Source organism: Botrytis sinoallii (assembly GCF_014898435.1).
Source record: "Botrytis sinoallii strain Bc 23 chromosome Unknown BSIN_020, whole genome shotgun sequence".
NCBI classification, from domain to species: domain Eukaryota; kingdom Fungi; phylum Ascomycota; class Leotiomycetes; order Helotiales; family Sclerotiniaceae; genus Botrytis; species Botrytis sinoallii.
This window is the reverse complement of record NW_024066047.1, coordinates 936,791-951,241: the sequence shown is the minus strand read 5'-3', so window position 1 is coordinate 951,241 and position 14,451 is coordinate 936,791.

Below are 14,451 nucleotides of genomic sequence, written 5' to 3'. Positions count from 1 at the left end.
AGATAGAAAAGAAAGGGTTTAACCCTTTCTACTCTATATCTTATTATATGCACTTCGTATAGTAAACGGGAACAAGTCCCCAATATTAGTTTTCACTTACCCTATTGTTAAAATTCCTAATTTTGTACTTTAAAAGTTATCCGCTAGACCATTTGGCCTAGCCGTCCTATATAGTCATAGACTGAAGGTGGACGTTAATTAAATCAATCAATCAATCAATCAAGCGGGGTGCGGTAGGTATTGAGGATTGAGTATTTGTTAATATTGATCCAAAATAGATCCCTACTTCCAATCTGTTTTATTTGTCTAACCTTCAAATTGCCTTCTTTTCATATATAAATAATCATTTGTAGCTTACGCTTAGGGCTATTAATTACCCCCCAGATATTGATCGGCTAATATCGGTTATATACAATATGATTTTGGATTATCGAGTTATTGTATAGTCGGGATTCTTGAATACAAATAATATCCATATTAGTCTTTTTAATAACCTATAAGAAGGTAATATGATTAAAGTATCCGCGCCCCATATTTGTCTATACAATTGTAAGCCCCCTTCCCTTTGTTGAGTTTGTATTGGTTGTGTGACTCATACAGGGGTGGTGGCGGCTTTGTCGACATTTGACTCATTCCTTTTACTCATTTTAAAGTCGAAAGGTAAGAAGGCTTTTTTAGTTATAACTGTTATATTATAGTTTATCCCTTTGTTAGTATAACGCGGAGGGTTACGGTTTGGGGTATGAATCGGATTATTGAAAGGGTTTTCCCCTAATCGGGCCTGTTTGGGTGATCGGTTCACTAGTTGCCATTCGTTCTTGTAGGCAATAATGCAGGCCCCTGGTGCAGGGGGTCTGGGGATGACCACTTGAGGCTATTTGGCTGGCATTAGCAGAAATGAATTATGTTATAACTACTTTCTAGAATATATTATAATACAAAGTAGGTTCGCTATATCTATAAACGCTTTCCCAGCTCACTTATAATAAAGTTACTAGTACTAGGTTTCTATAAAATCTTCTAATTATATTAAACCATTTATTGCATAATTATCTTTAGAAGTTCCGATCAGAACCAAAACCATTCCTTTATACCTCTATTCCTGTTTGCTCCTTAAATCTATCTGATATTTCCATTATACCCTTTGCCTTATAGTATCCGATTATAGATCGATATATACATTCATCCTCTCGAGCCATATAAACAGTATCGCTATCGCTATCATTATATACTACGCCTCGTGGCTAGTAGTTGTTTCGCATTACCTTGCCGGATCTCTTCTATATAACAAGGCTGACTATATCTCGCAAACTTACTATTTCAGATCTTTAGTTAGATAATCCTTCTATAGTGTTTTCAACCCACTAATCAAAGCTTTATTTGTAAAATCCATTCCCCTAATGTATAGTTTATAGTTGAAAGTAAAGCGCTAGGAGCGTGTTGCATATATATATTGTAGGATTGGCTTTTGCCTGAGATCCTCCACTGCTGTAATATTGATTGAGTATTGTCGAGTGTGGCTTATTAAAAGTATCCTTTCTATATTAGAGCTTCTCTGCCGCTATACCGCTCCTATGTACTTGAAGATAAGGTACTAAAAACGTCCCTCCTTCTATTCCATATATACTCCTGTCGGCCCTAGTAGATATTATTCTAGCCTTTGTATACTTCTTATTACTCCCCTTATTATTTATAAATATCCGATCTAATATACCCATAGATTATACATATTGTTGGATTGTGAAAACTCTGTATGCTAATGTCTTAGAGGTGTTTTATCGATTTTCGTTTGTTAAGTTAAGGATATCGGCCCTACTCCTAATATAGGCTTCAATCAAACTTAGCTATATTATAGAAGCTTTATTATCTGCTATTTCAAGGGCTAGTTCCGCTTCGTAAACACTCTGCCACGATATACTCTGGTTCTACTCCTTACACAGATTTGTAAAGGTATGGTTTCGTATTAATCCTGCTTTTATCTCTCTTTTACTGTCGAATGGTTTTTATCTTCATTTTGCTGGTAGTCCTCTGTTCCGAGTATTTTCGTGATTACCCTTTGGTAATCAGCTGTGCATACCTTCGCTTCTAATACGGCCTCCGATTAGTATACAACCACCATCCGGCTCCAGCTGACTTTATTTAGCTTTCCGATCGTATGATCGAAGGTTTGTAGGATACACCACGTACAGGTGAGAGTTATCGTATTCCTAATAGAAACCCCTTTTCAAGTTAATATTAGCAATTCATTAAAAGAAAATACTACTATTCTTTACAATATTATTTTCAAATATAGAGATAAGGATATTACCTATATTTATATTAATATCTTTTTCATCAAAAAGGGAATTGGTATTAAGGTAGGCATAATGGTTATATAATCAAATAATCGAATTCTATATCAAGAGCGAAGTAATATTGATATTAATCAATTGATATATAATAAAGAGCTTTTTGGAGTTACAAAAGCTATCGAATATACTAGCTCAATTACTTATATTAATTAAAAGTTCAAAATGTTAAAAGATCATATATGAGTTGGTGGAAAAGCCTTAATATTATTAAGTTCTACATAACGATACGATATATATGTGTGGACTCGACAGTGTCACATGCGGGCTAATCCCGATATAGCATAGTGTGATATGCGGTATGAGCACCTTTTCTAACACAAAATCTATTTGAATAATCAAATTGGTTTATATTGTTTAAAAACTCTTTCAGATTATTTAGAACAAACTAACCAGATAAGAGTAATTAAGATAGCAGAAGTTATTAAAGCAAAAGGAGCTGAAATCTCGTTAAATTGGATTCCTGAATACATTTTAATTGAAGGAAATAAACTAGTAGATAAGCTAGCCAAAAAAGCAATCACAATACAACCCATTTCGAATAAAATAAGCTTTGGATTATTAGATATGATTGTTAAAGAATATATTTCAGATCAATGACTTGATACTCTTAATCAATACAAACTCAGATCAAATCAATCCTCATCAACTTATTCGAAACTATTTCTATGGAAAATAGGTTCCAAGATCAAGCTACTAAGCAGAACTACTCGAAATACTGCTAGCGCATTCTTTCAACTTAAATTAGATTACGAATATATCAAATCCTACTTATATCATTTCAAACTCATTAATAATAAATATATATACGGCAACATTGAAGTACTACAATATCTCCTTATTAGTTGTTCTATATATAAAATAGAAAGAAAAGAAATCTTTAAGAAAATCCTATTATCCAAAATCACTATATAATTCCTATTGTATATAAAGATAGATATCGAATTAACTATCAAATTTATCAATATCACCAAAATCGCTATAAGGGTATAATATCTAGTAAGAACTTTTGAATAAGAAGTAATAAAAGAAGAAATAGTAATAGAAAAGGAGAGAAAAAAGAGAATGAAAAAGAAATAATTGAGGAAATAAGAGGGAGGTTTGATCTTCTTATAATTTCTTGATTTTCAAAATTTTTTTATTATATATAATGTGTATAATAAGCGGATATTGTTCCCCAATATTTATTTTCATTTTCTCAATTAAATTATATCTAATATTGTAAATTAAAAAGTTATCCGTTAGGCCCTTAGGGCCTAGCTGTTTTATATAGTCTTGAACTGAAAATGAATATTAATAAAATCAATCAATTAATCAATATAAATAATATATATATAAAAGTTGTTATAATTAGATAACTTATTTTTATTTGAAAAATCCTAATCAGGAAAGTGATAACTTATTGATAATATTATGTTTTTATATTATAATATAACTTATAATGAATCGAATTATATTACAACTTTAATCAAACATCTCTTTTCAAGATTAACAAAGACAAACCACCTAAACTATATCCTGAAACTAGATCTCTTTATTATTGCTTGATGGTTTATAAATGCTACCCTCCCAATTACCAATCTTTTCATATAATTCGATTTCTTGTTCTGCTCTTTGATTATTTACTTTTCGATTATATTTTTGTAAAACTACAAATTCATTATTATAAATAATTAATATAGATAAATGATCTAACCTGTAACTATCTTTTTTTGCTTAAATCCTTTCTTGAATCTTTTCTTAAATCATTTCCTGCATCTAAATATTCTCTTATTTTTGAAAATCATTTCGCTTTTGAATATTATTAATAGAATTGGCTTGTTTAATAAACCCATATATTAGATCTTTCAGCTCATTTAAGCTCCACTCTTTGATTTGCTTTAGCATTTTCAATTTTGGTGGGAATATTAGCTCCCAAATCGATATAAAGCTTGATCCTCGAAAACCCTTTTTCCTATTTCTTTTCCCAAATATTCAGGTCTCTTTTTGTTTATATATCTTAATCCCTTGAGCAATACATACAGTAAATATTTGAATAACGTTTTACAAAGGCTATTCAGAATTACTATCAAATATTTGTTGCTAAGCGATCTACAAAATTCCAGAGAGTATAGATAATGTAGAGGCAGAAAACTCGATCTTCTTAGGGTTATATACAACCGGAAATTATATTATACACTCCTTAAGGCCTTTTTTTCGATTAGTTTTTATTAATATAATTAAAGCTTTTTTTGATAGATAAAAAAGAATTTAATATATTAATTAAATTAAATGAAATAGTTTATTAAACTATTAATTGACTTTTTGATATTTTAACCAATCTTTAATTAATATAAAAGTCTTTTATAAAATGATTTTATATAACCTTCAATTTCAGTTTAAACATTTTTCATCATCTTGTTATAAAAAGAGGAAATTAAGAAGATTGCTAATTTTATCAAATCGTGTTTTATTTCCTATTACAAAATGAGGTGGCTATACAAGTCTATTAATAATGAATATCTTCTTTATATTCTTATAACAAAATCGAGAAACTCTATTCTATACCACATCAGATGCCAACTCAGGAGAGCGTTTATGAGCTTTGAGCATTGCCTTCCAAATATCCAAATCGAATTGCTTGATATTCAAAACGTAGAGATATTCTAACTATCTATTTAATAGAAAAGAGTTAGATTATATATTAAAACAAGTATATCAAATCTCAACCTGGCTGAAGCGAATATAAATATCTCGAAGGTCTTTAATTGTATATTATTGTCTTTTATATTTTATATATATCAATAAGCTTTCAATAAGAATATTTTCTTTATATAATGTTTCAAGTCTCCAGGTTTTCTAATTGAATTTTAATAAAAACCAATCCAAACCGTAATGATTCAAAGTATCTTGTATATCTAAATCCTTTTTAATAATCCGTTTAGAGTCTTTACTTAGCTTCCAGCAATCTTTATATAATAAGGGTTCCTGCTGGATTAGATTGTTGTTATAGCAAAATCGAAGGGCTCTCAATACTATTACTATAATAATAGTCTCTGATAGCAAATAAACTGCCCTAATGTTTATAAGAATATATTCGAAGAAAAGGTAATATTTATTGATTTAGATTGAAAAAAAGTCAAATAAATATTGTGTGAAGATAATATAATAAGGGAATGAAGATTGAATGAAATCCATTTTATTATTGTATAAATCCTAATTCTGCTATTGATAATAAATATCTTTTATAATTATCAAAGAGATTTAATACTCTTTTCAAATCCTATAAGACTTTTCATAATTGTTAATCAAATTTATAGATACCCACATCTTGCTATAAAGATAGCTAGATTCACATCTAGCTTTGGAAAATGTAATTCTATTACCTTTTTGTTGAAGAGATTGAATATATCCCAAATTGAGAGCTAAGTTCTCTATCAAATCATTCTCAAAAATATATATCTTGAATAAATCAAAAGGTATCTTAATCAATCTATAAAATTGAGAATAGATTAAACTATTCCTATTTTCATCTTTATTAGGGATAGTGAATATAATCTGGCTTGTTGTATTCTGCATTGTTGTTTAAGGATATATAGTACATTTAGGGTTCCTTTTCACTGGGCTCTTATTTATATTAAGAATAATTCGGATTTTAGCATACACTTCAAGATAGTATTTTTTCTATAAATAGACTTCAGCCTTGTAATCTTCCAACTTGTGATTATACGGTAAAGCGTTATCTTTAAATATTATCTGCTTAGCAAGATCAATGTAGATACGATTTTGATTATAAAATTATATATTTGTTATAATAAACTACTTGTTTTACTAATTATTATATATTCGAATTAAGTTAGTATTCATAAATTCCAGTTTAGTATTCTTTAAATTAGCAAACAAGATTGTACCACGAAATCAATCAAAATCTGGATTCTCATTGATCATTTTAAGAATTAGATTCCAAAATATATCAAGATATTAGAGCTGGATAATATATTTGATAAACTAAATTCTAGCAGACTCTTTTTGATTAAAGTACTCTATTGATATTGTAATTGAGTTCAAGTCTGCAATTTTAGTTAATACAAAATAGTATTATACAATATTAAAGGATTTGATTATTTTATTTAATATTGGGCTAACAATAATATTATAAAATAGCTTATTATCTTGTTTATTTAAATAAATAGAGTATTTATAATAATTATTTTTTAAATAAAGATTAGAGAAAAAGATAAAAATATATAGCATTTCAATTTTAATTATAAAATTAAAACAATAATATGAAATTTTGTAAAGGGAAATATATTCTCGAATTAATATTCCATAATCGTTATATTTTGATATCCGTAATCCAAAATGAATATCGCTTTTAATATTAAAAATAGCATATACTTTAGACAACCAATTGATATTACATTTTGCAAATACCAAATTATTAGAAAAACAGCAAATATTATTAATATTAAATGTAATTTTAGATAATCGATTTTTCTTATTATTTATATAGGAGCGTTCGATGCTCTACTTAAAAACAGACTCCTGAGACGAATGAGGGGACAGGGATTCCCACAAAACCTGATCGCTCTGATCGACTCCTTCTTAACCCAAAGGCAACTCAGGGTTAGACTTAACGAAGCAATAACTGGCTACAGCACAATGGAATGCAATACCCCACAAGGCTCACCCCTCTCGCCAGTCCTATACATGCTTTATCTCGCAGAGCTACTCCAGCAAAACCCTAAACTCCGATTCGGGTATACAGACGATATCTGTCTATACCGATCATCGACAAGCGTTCAACAAAACATCGCAATGCTAGCAAGAGATGTGAAAAGCATATTCCGCTGGGGAGCTAGAAACAAAATAATCTTTGCACCCGAAAAGATGGAGATGATCCATATAACACGGCACAAGCATTCCATCAACCCGGCATGCAAAATAAACCGCGATTGTACCATCTCTCCGATCGCACCAGGATCGGCTCTACGATGGCTAGGCGTGTGGTTTGATCGCAAGCTCACATTCAAACAGCATATCGAAACGCAAGCAGCCAAAGGCCGGAAATTGGTTCATCACATTCAAGGGCTAGCCCGGATCACAAACGGACCCCTAGCAGCATCCTTACGGAAAGTAGTGATCACTTGCTTATACCCAGCCTTATTCTATGGGGCAGAGGTATGGTACGCAGGATAAACAAAAACCACTGGATAGTACCGAGACGGGACATTAGTAGTAGTAAGCGCCCGATTAGGAGAAGCAATTCTAATTATCAACAAGATTCTACAAATAGCAATCAGAGAAGTCCTTTTAGTTTAGCGAATGACCTCGAATACAATGATAATGAGGGATAGCGCTCTTCTACCAGTAGAAGTAATATTAAAACAAATAAAATGGAGAGTAGCCCTCTGTGCCCAAACTATTAATCCAAAATACCCTCTTTATTACTGAGGGATAAAAGCTATCTACTCCTCCGGCAGCAGGGAAGGCCAATTGTAGCCAGCCAGAACAAAGGTCCAGGTGATCAGCCAGTGCCTTCCCCGAATCAAGGAGACGACTTTAGTAGGGCCCCACTACACACCAGAATATCGAACGGATCCTATTAGAGGTTTTACGAAAGAGGTAGTGGTAGAGTAGTTTCAGGAATGGTGGAATAAGCGTATATACGATTAGATCACTATATTCTCTGATGGATCGGAACAGATCGATAAGGATGGTAGGCGAGTAGGATATGGATATGTTGTATATAGAGGACAAACGGTAGTATGCGAAGGAAACAATGGATTACATCACAACTCTTATGTATTCGACACGGAAGCGATCGGGGTATACCAAGGCCTTCAAGCAGCAATCAGAAATATTATCGGTATAAAACAAATGGAAATCTGTATGTGCATCGATAGCACATTGGTGATATGGGGAATGAGAGGTACAGTCTTTATCATATTGTAGTGGGCTTTCCTCAAATGTCACAAACTGATGCAAACGCACTCGATCCAGATCAAATGGTCGCTAGGCCATACAGAGATCGAAGGGAATGAGCGTGCGGATGCATTCGCTAATAAAGGGACAAGAAAATCAGCCTCAGGGTATACGAATCGACCTATAGCAAGCAATATCCGCTCTATAACAAAAACTACTATGGAATCGGCAGCACAGGCGTGGTGAATCAAACAGAAATCAATGCTCTTCAAACAATACCAGAAATAGAATCCAAGGAGTACAAACAAATGCTCTAATGAACTAGAACTCTCACGAGCTACTCTCTACTGTATGCTAGCGATCTGTTTAGCATATGGCGATTTCGAAAACTATTACTAACAATTTAAATATGAGGAAGTAATGATCCATTGTTTATATAGTGTATACAAATCCTTTGAGCATATCGTGTATTGCTGCAAAGTCCTTGCGATCTATGAAACCTGGCCCCCAGATATTAGGTTTAAATATCTATCTTGCAATTAGGTGGTTTAAGAATAACTATTGAAACAGTTAATGTATATATCAGCCAAGTTTGCTGAATTTATTACTATAACAGATTTCTATAGGAGTATATGCCCTAAAATACTACCAGAAGAATAAAAAAAGGAAATAGAAATGGATTGACCGATCCGGGTGAATACAAATACAGAATAGGAGGCAACCGATATAGCAAGGCTATAAAGAACAAAATCGATATATGCAATACACTGCGTTACACTAGAATGCATACAAAAGCTACCCTTACAGGATAAAGCAGCTTTCAATCAAAACATTATATAAAAGATCGGAAAGCACGCACGGAGGTGTTCAGAGGATTGGAGACAAAAGCGCAAGTGTGTTAGCTATCGCTTGGAAGGCTATTGAGGGTATTGAGACCTCATTTTTAGGAGAGGGGGATCATGTAAATTAGAGATTATCCCGCAGTTAGCCCAACCGTAATGCCCCCTGGGAGGTTCGCCTATACGGCCCGGTTGAAAATTACTAATAATAATAATAATAATTATTATTTATATAATACTAAAATAAATATAGATTCTTAAACAAATTCTTATTTTATATATTGTTATCTTCAGGAACTACTGATACACTAATTTCTTCAAATAATATTTGAAAATTAATATTATTATAATCTTTTGCTTTTATAAGTTTAAAACTATTCAAAATATTAGATAAAAATAAACCTTTAATATAATCTTCTTTAAAAAAAGTAATAATTTGAAATAAGAATAAATATTCAGAATATATATCTGAATATTGATAATATTTTTGATAAAAATGATCGACTTTATAATATTAATTATAAATATAATCTTAAAACTTCCGAAGTTATTTAATAAGTCTAAAAATGATAAACTCTTTGAAATTTGAAATTGATATTTCCTTTAAAAGAAATCTTAAAGCTTAAGATATTATTATTACAAAATTGACTTAAAGATTGGGTTTAGAAAATATCAAAAAGAATGATTCTCGAATTATTAATTGAAAGATTAATTAACAAAATGATAATTACAAAGATGATAATTAGATAATCTAAAATAATAAAAAGATTTCAATTCGAAAAGAAGATTAAGGTTTATCGATATAAATATTATTTTCGCTTTTATTATTATTTAATAAAATATTGAATAAAAGCTAATTGTTTAAAACTAAACTTTGTAATAATAATGAATTTATTATTAGTTTTTGAATATTTGATAAATCATTATTTTTATCACTATAACCCCCCTATATTATTGATAATAAATTATTCGATATATTAAAAACTATTAATGGAAAGTATAAAGAACTAGGTTGCGAAAGGTTTTTGTAAGTTATTGACTCTTCCATTATTTGTAATTCAGGAACTATAGCTTTAACCCTATTGTTTTGATATTCTTCTAGTGATTCGCTGGATCTTGACTTTTTAATAAGATTGGTTGTTATAGCTATTTGTAATGCTATAAAACTTTCTATTTTTTTATAGTCTATTCGCTTCTTTCAAGATTATCTAATTATTTGTTAATCTAAACCAGCTCAATCTATATAGCAATATTGTTGTTTTTATTAATCGAAAATAATTATATAAAATATAAAGAAAATAAATCTTCTGGAATATCATCTTCTTCAATATCTTGAATATTATAAGGGATTTAAATGAATATTCGAAAATTAGTTATAAAAGGAGTATTAATAGGGATTTCTAAATAAAAAGATTCAAAAGTAATAAAATCGATAAGGCCTAAAGATTAAATTGCTTTAGCTTTATAGCAAGAAGTAGTAGCTTTAATATTAGTTTTTCTAGTTTTTTCAGAATCTTGATATTTTCTTAACCGCCTATACTTTTTTGAGAATAACATTTTAGCTTTATAAAAGGGATAAAGTATATTACAAAGAAAAAAGCTCAATCTTTATATATTATTATAAAGATTTGACCCCAAATCGAGATTAATTATTCATTTACCCTTATTAATAAATCAATCCTTATTTCTTTATTAATTCCTTCCTGATATATTCCTAGTCTCCTTCTTAATCCTCTTAGAACCCTCTCGAGCTTTTCTATTAATTCCCTCAAAACGCCCTCCTCTTCAGAATCTATCAAAATCTCTTATAGATTTATTCTTTATCTAATACTTTATTATATAATTTAAAAAATCTTAATTCAAAAAGCGGTGAATAAATCAGCAATATAATTTATAAGATAAAAATAATCAAGGATTGTTTTTATTTTTAATATAATCTTATCTAATAAAACTACTACAGATCAATCAATTTACTAGATAATTTAATTCTAATTAAATATTTGTAATTCTAACTTAAAATAACCTTAGAGGATATATAGAATATTTAGAAAAAATCCTTAATTTTAAGAATAACATAGTTTAACATCGAGTGGCTCATATTACCAAGTAGCCTACTTTCATTTCAATTTATATTTTCAAATTTATATTATTCAATAATAATTGAATTAATTGATTGAAACTATTAAGAATCTAATAATTTAGGATCTATTATATTATTTTAACAGATTCTTGCATTATATCCTATCTTTCCGCATTTACTATAATATCAATTAGAAAATGCTTTTCTATTAGAATTCCCCTCTTTTTGATACTTATTATATTGAATCTGAATATCAACCTTTTATTGAAATAATATATCAAAAACTTCTTGTTCAGTAAGCATTCCTCTTTAATATAATTAGGTTTTTTTCGTATATCGATATTTGCTTAATGTTTTATTTACTGTTCGAAATATATAAATCTTTATATTTAAAAGTGTATTCTTATAAGCTAATTTCTCTATACCTTTAATTAAAGCTAATATAGTTTCAAATATAAATATAGAAAAGCTTGATTGATAATAAATTATTCAAAATTTAATTAATATTAATTAAGAAAGAGCTTCAATTAGATTACAAAGGATTTGAGAGATCCATTGATTTAGATTGAAAAAGAAAAAATAGGTATACAAATTCGAATATTTAATTTTGAAAATACAGCTTTAGGATTAAATAGAATTAAATCTGTTTCTCAAAACCCTAATTTCATATTCTGAAAGGTAATTAATTCTTTATATATAGTTTTAAAAACTATAAAGAATTCAATTTTTGAAATATAATTGATATATGCCTTAATAAATCTATTAATCTAAATATTATAACGTAACATATGGGGAACTCGGACATATGGGGAACTCGGACACTTTTAGCCCATCACCAACTTGAAACTGCAATAACTTTTATTATGCATACCTAATCACCTTTTACATCTGCTCAAATTGAAGAGAAGCTTCAAAAGGCTATAATTTCACTTCAATTGAAAGAATTTAAATCAATTAGAAAGGCTGCAGAGCATTTTGAAGTCCTTAAGTCTACCCTAGCTGATAGGCTGGCTGGGAAGAAAACACGTTCCCAAATTTACGAAATGGCTCAAATTCTTTCAAACACAGAAGAAAATATTCTTGTACAATGGATTTCACAACTTACCATTACTGGATTCCTTGCTATACCTATATTGATAAAGGAAATGGCTGACGAAATTCGTCTTCGACACGTTTGGGTCACATCATCTCGAAATCCTATCTCGATAGAAATTCCATTTATAAACCACGAATGGATTTATAGATTCCAAAAACGATATTTAGAACTTAAAACATGCTATTTATATCAATTAGAGTTTAATCGGATTAAAAAAGCAACTCCAGAGAATATTCAGATTTGATTTGATACGTTTCACATGTGTCTTATTAAGCGAAAGTATGAATTAGATGATATATATAATATGGATAAAATCGGATTTGGAGTTGGAAGTATTCAAAGTATTTGTATAATAGTTGATTTTACTCAGAAATCGAATTGGAAAGTTATAGCTGGCAAGTAAGAATGGATAACTGTATTTGAATGTATCAATACAACTGGAAATACTTTATCACCTATGATCATTTTCAAGGCTCAGAATACAAATTCTGTATGGATTCCAAAGGATACACCTCAAAGCTAGTAGTTCTCTACTAGTACAAATGGATGGACCTCAAATAGCTATGGATTAGAATGGTTAAAAAGGGTTTTCGAACCAGAATCCAAGAAAGTGTCAGGTGATCGATCTCGACTTTTGATTATGGATGGCTATTCAAGTTATATTACAGGTAGCTTTATTGCTTTTTGTATAGATAATAATATCGATTTACTTATATTATCTTCTTATTGCTTTTACTTGCTTTAGTCATTTGATATTGCGGTGTATGGGTTAATGAAACGATATTATGCTTTAGAGGTTGATCGATATTCTCGAGCTGGTATAAAGCGAATTCAAAGAGCTGAATAGGTAGAACTCTTTCAAAATATTAGAAAAAAAGTATTGAATTCTTCTAATATTAAAGCTGGCTGGAGAGGAGCTGGTTTAGTACCTTTTGTCCCACGAAAAGTACTCGATTCATTATCATTTAATTCCTCCCAGCAACCTTTTATTCTACAAATGAGAATCCTTAATCAAGACCTAGACTTGTCTATACTCAGGAGTTCTCCTTCAGATGGAACAGAACTAAGGCAAGCAAATCAGATCTTTAATACAGTTCTAGCAAGCAGTGGTTCTCCTGCATCGCCAACTCGTCGATATACCAAGAAAATGACTAGGCTTGTAGAATCTCAAAATGCTGAGATAGCCCTACTTCGAAAACAGCTCTCTGATGTTTAGGAGGTAATTGAGACTCGAAAAAGCGAACTAAAGGCAAAAGAGTCAAATTATAAGGTCAATTTGTCTTTAATACTAAGGAAGTATTGAAAATAATATATAAGGCGAAGGAAAAACCGAAGGAGAAAAAGTTACGAGGATGGTTATGCAAATGCTTAATTGAAGAATCAGAAGAAGAGATTGAAGAAGAAGAGCTAGAGAATAATTCAAGTGATTCGGAATTGGAATTGGAGGATTGTGTGGCTCGTAGAACAAGATCGCGTGTAGAATAATTGAAAAAGTGTCCGAGTTCCCCATATGTCCGAGTTCCCCATACGTTACGTTATAAATATTTCAAATTGTTAAAACAATCTATATTAAATAATTAAATTAAATAATTTGAATGTAATAATAAACACATATATTTAATATTATTCTTTTTATAATATATTTGAAAAGCTCTTAATTTATAGCTTTTATATTTATTTAATACCAATATTCGATATTTGCCCTTTTTTTAATTCTTAATATACTTATCAAAGTGTTTTAATTATTCTAAACCTATCTTATTATTTATCTATTTATTAGATATAAGTTTAATAGCCTAATCCATAGGAAAATCGGTTTCTATATATCAATTGAAAAGATGAATCTGTTCTTGAATTATTAGAAATGGGGGTATAGTTTCATTTTCCCTATTACTATATATAATCACTATAGCTCATTTCCTATTGTCTGATTATATTATCTTACTTCTGCCATTTCGTTTAGTATTTGTTATTACTATTCCAGGGTATATTATATTTATTATAAAGCTTATTTTATTAAAGTTATAGAAATTGCAGTCAAGAATACCATATTTCGCTTGTATATTCAAAACTAATTGAAATTACTTCTTAATAAACTTAGAATCTTTACAGAAAGTTTTTTGAAAGTTATAAATACAACTAAAACACATTTTTAATTCGATTCAATACTTTACGAATCGATGT